Below are 5,000 nucleotides of genomic sequence, written 5' to 3'. Positions count from 1 at the left end.
AAACATATTAGTGTATGCAGGTCTGGGTGCACAAATCAATGCAAATCCGTGCACAAATGCTTGCACTCAAGTGTGGATCTTTTACCTTTGTATTTTTCTGCTTTCTTAAGAAGTAGAGCTACAGTTCTGAGTTTTATCTTGTCATGCATAACTGAAGCTTCACCTTTGTACTTAATATTCAGAACATTTTGCAGCAACAATGATATCTGTTGTAAACTTGGTTGTTGACAAAATAATAAACTTAAAATTATTCATAAGGTATGTGAAGTAAAAAGTTGAAAGGAATTGGTTTTGCACTGGTTTTAGGAGTAATGTGGCACATCACTGACCTTGCAAATGTATGAATTGGATCTGATGTGTGAAATATGATTGTTGAACATGTTGATGACATGTTTTCATAGATATTTTTGTTGTGCCGGGCTCTTTTTACTTTTTTATTCTGTTTTTCATTTTACTCTTAATGTATAAGGACACAGTGCAAATGTTTGATTAGGAGAGACTTGTATAAGAAACCTAAGATTTATCAACATTTTTTTTTTTTTGTACAAGTACCAGTTTTTATCATTTTATGTTTCCATACAGTGGCTGTTAAATTATAATTTCTTACATCATGATTCTCTATTTGTGTAACAGACATTTTAAGGAATAAGGAAATTTTTCTTTTTACTGCTATTTTTTTTCCTTTTTCTTCTTTTTTTTTTGCATAGCACAAATGAACGTCAGAAGCTCGTAAACAGGCTGTTTCTGCCAATCTGGTGTTATGCTGTTGTAAAAGAATAGCTTGAATAATAATCAAATTATCATTGTTGTTTCATTTACCTCAGGCAGCTTTAATGCATGATTTCGGTCTCTCAAATACATCTTACTCATACTCAATATAATATATATGATCATATACCATATATACCATGTAGTTGTTCATTATTTACATTAATTAAAGGACTCCCATGTATGGTATTTGAATTGGCTGAGTGTGAGGAATAGCTAAGCCAAAAAGGATGAGGTTATAGATCAAATGGGAATTAAATGAACTTGAAAAAGTAAATGGTCTGGGTGTAGGAACATCATTGAATACAGTTGTATGCAATTGTAATACAGAAAAAATCCCCAGGTTTGTTAACTCCATCTTTGTGCCTTTGTCTTATATTATATACTGACAAATATTTCAAGTGTTTTGTTTGAATTTTATTTCATGGTTTAAGAAAGATAAGACTGAAATGCTTATTCTGTCAGAATAGAAATGCAGCAGATTCGCCAGAGTCTGATTATAAAACACTTCACCTCAATCTTTCATATAGATGATGACAGTAATGCGTTAACCCACAGAGGACGGGGGATAGATTCCCATTCTCCAGGATGGGTTTTATTTCAGAGGAAGGCAGCTTTTCGCAACATACCTTGACTTTTCCCACTCTGTCATTCATTGTAAAGCTACAGACATTTTTGTGTGTTTTAATGTATTTAGAGACATACCTGTCATATCACAGGCTCTATCAATGCCGCAGTTGACTAAAATTGTAGTATATGATCCATATCAGCTCATTATTTTCCTTATTCTCAGTGTGACAGAAGTATTGTCGTTTGATGGGAGGACAAAAAAACACTTATTTTTTTCCTATCTATGTACTGTCATGAACGAATACTAAACATAAAACCATCGGCAATGAAAATGACATGAAGTAGTGGGGAAGAGGAGGAAACTTGTGCTTATGACTGTGAGTGTCATCGTACTTCTGAGTAAGAGGTCGGCAACTGCTATGTGCCATCGCTCTATAAAGATAGTACTTGCTAGAAACCGTGGATGGGTGCTATGCAAGACCTGCTGGTGCTAGAAGAAAGTGGTGGCACATAGGTTTTGGATGTTAGGTGAAACCCATATTACGGCAATTGTAGTAATTATGACTGCAATTCTCATCATCACTCATTCATTACTCATAGCACAATTGAATAATGGGTTAAGTATTAAAAAATCGACAAATTATGGAGGTTGATACTTAACATCAATTTGCAGAGGGCAAACGAAGAGGCTCATTTGAGCAACGTTCTGCTAACGACGGTGTGAAATCAGATTATATGTGAAAAGTGATAAAGTAGAAAATGAAAGATCTGATCTCGTATGATGTTTTATTTATGGGAAATAAGCTCGTTCTGGAATAATAGATTCAATGGCTATGGATATCAATGCCAAACTCAAGCAGTGTGTGCAGACACTGGAAGATGAATAGTTTCTGCCGTAATTGCCATGTATGTCTTTGTGGAAGATCTCACTGTATTATATAACTTACGGGCGACGTGAACGTGTCTACAGAAGAAATGCCTAGGTCAGGCTTTCTAGAATTATATTTTCTTTTTTTTTACAATCGCAATACGAGTAATAGTTATATCAAGTGACATGAAATGGAAATTGTCATTATCATTACCGTAGTAGTCACCCACATAGGTTTAGTTAAAAATCCCAAACAAAAATGGACCACTACCTCCCAGCACCAACAGGAAAGAAAGCCTTGAATGGCGCCCATCCACGGTTTCTACCAAGCACTAGTTTCAGGAAGCGATGACAGTGCAAGATGACAACCTTCGTCTCGAGAGTACCGGCGGTGCAAGATGCGCAGGTAAAATGAGAAAAGGAAGATGAACCAGACCATGTGCAATGCTGCAATGGTTTGCAGCAGTCAATGGTACACATAAGCCTCATAACATAGTAAAATAAAATAAAAATACTAACACAAAGCGGTACTAATATTAAAAGAGTGAATTGAAATGGAGCGGGATAGACTTCCATATATCGTATATGAAATTAAACCTGTCTAGTGTGAAGCGTAAGTGGCACTAATGCCCGACTTGTGGCCAAAGCAACTGTGCATGGTCTAGTTCACCTTCGTCCTGTCACACTAACCGGAGGGCGGTCTCTTGTTATCATTGCTCTCTGATATTAGTGCGGGAGCCAGGAGAGCAGGTTCCATCTATGATTGGGAATTTAAACTAAACCTATATTACGGTAGTTATAGTAATTGTAATGATAATCTTTCCTCTTATGATTGTTAAAAAACAAAAATAGGTAGCAGCCGGCCCCTGGTGTGTGTGTGTGTGTGTGTGTATATATATATATATTATATATATATATATATATATATATATATATATATATATATATATATATATATAATTTTTATTTTATTTTATTTTATTATTTATTTTTTCTTTTCTTTTCTTTTCTTTCCTTTTCTTTTCTTTTCCTTTTTTCTTTTTCTTTTACCGTCGGCACGTTCACTTTACTAATCCAATGGGTTTATTGATCTTTCCTTTAATGCATTACTTTTTCTCGTTTTCTCCTGTAGATAAACTTTTTTTTTTTTTTTTTTTTAGCAATAAAGTTCTTTGATTCCTGTCCTGTATTTCTTATGAAGTTTGTGAAATTAAATCTCAAACAATGTTAACATAAAGGAATATTTTCCCCCCACTCGTGTATTTAGTCACAAAACATTGGATCCGTCAGGAGCATCAAACTTGCATGCAGGTGATTTTTCAGTTGTCTGATATGTTACTAAAAATATATCTTTAATAATGATAAAAAATAATACAAAAAACATACATTTTCTGTCTCTTTTTCTTAATATTGTCTCTAGGGGTGTTTATATTTTGTTTATGTAAAATCTACTAAAAGTTCATTCTGTATGAATTTATTATAAGCCTGAATGATTTTCACTCCCCAGTACTTCTATACTGCTCCTCCAACACTTCAACAGTGATAATGACATATAAAAATTCAAATCTTCCTCAACGTAGGAGTTAACTGTCCACCCTGTTAGTTGATGACAAAATGTGATGCCTGACGTGGGTGGCAGCGACCACAAATACTATCACAAAATGAGTCGACATGGGGTGTCAGCTGTTGGGTATTATGATTGTAATAATAATTATTATAATTATTATGATAATTATTATTTTTTATTGTCACCATTGTGTATTGTACACTGTGCGAGTGTGCGTGTTGTTTGACTTCGGTGTTGGTGTACTGCACCATACGGCCCGAATGAAAGATCGTTCACAAACCTCACTGAACCGAACGGATCTCAACGCTTCTGTTTATGGTGTTTAACAATGGCTTGGTGCGATCTAGTTGTTTTCGGACACCTTCACCAGGTAAGGATGTATCTGACCCCAACCTAAAGAATGAAATAAAATGATAATTAATACAAACGATGAGTGCTGCATAATAAATAAATATATATATATATATATATATATATATATATATATATATATATATATATATATATATATATATGTATATGTATATATGTATATATATACATATATGTATATATATATATATATATATATATATATATATAATATGTATATAGATAGATATATATATATATATATATATATATATATATATATATATATATATATATATATATATGTATTGTGTGTGTGTGTGTGTGTGTGTGTGTATATATATATATATATATATATATATATATATATATATATATATATATATATATATATATATTATAAACAAAAGATGTAGGGTGTGAGGATTTCATAGAAGTCAAAGAGGCATCTTGCATAAAAGTTTGGGAACGACTGGGTTAGGGAAAAAAAAGCAAGTAACAAATGTGTAGAATTATGTTTTTTTTTCTTTGAAGGGTAGTTAAGTATGGGTCGATATTCATTAACTGATAATCTATAAATTGAATATAAAAAATAATGTCATTTTCTCGAACCGCTGCGGCTATCTTGAGAAAAAAAACAAAATTTCTCTCTTACCAAAATAATATTATATAAAAAAATGTCTTGGTCTATAATCATTTAATCTATTTTAACAGTATCCTTCATGATCTATCTATCGACCTACATATATGTGATTACAATAAAAATCTGATTTAATAGTACTGGATTGCTTTTAGGTTAGCGAAACCCAAGTCTATAATTCGCCATTTTCTTAGTGTTCGTCTGTTTATGCAAGGTCCTCCAGGTGGATGTGTGTC

This window comes from Penaeus japonicus, unplaced genomic scaffold (genome assembly GCF_977035675.1).
Source record: "Penaeus japonicus unplaced genomic scaffold, GWHDUDI00000001_assembly GWHDUDI00000041, whole genome shotgun sequence".
In the NCBI taxonomy this organism is placed as follows: Eukaryota; Metazoa; Arthropoda; class Malacostraca; order Decapoda; family Penaeidae; genus Penaeus; species Penaeus japonicus.
The sequence above is the reverse complement of the archived record's forward strand: the minus strand, read 5'-3'. Positions refer to the sequence as shown.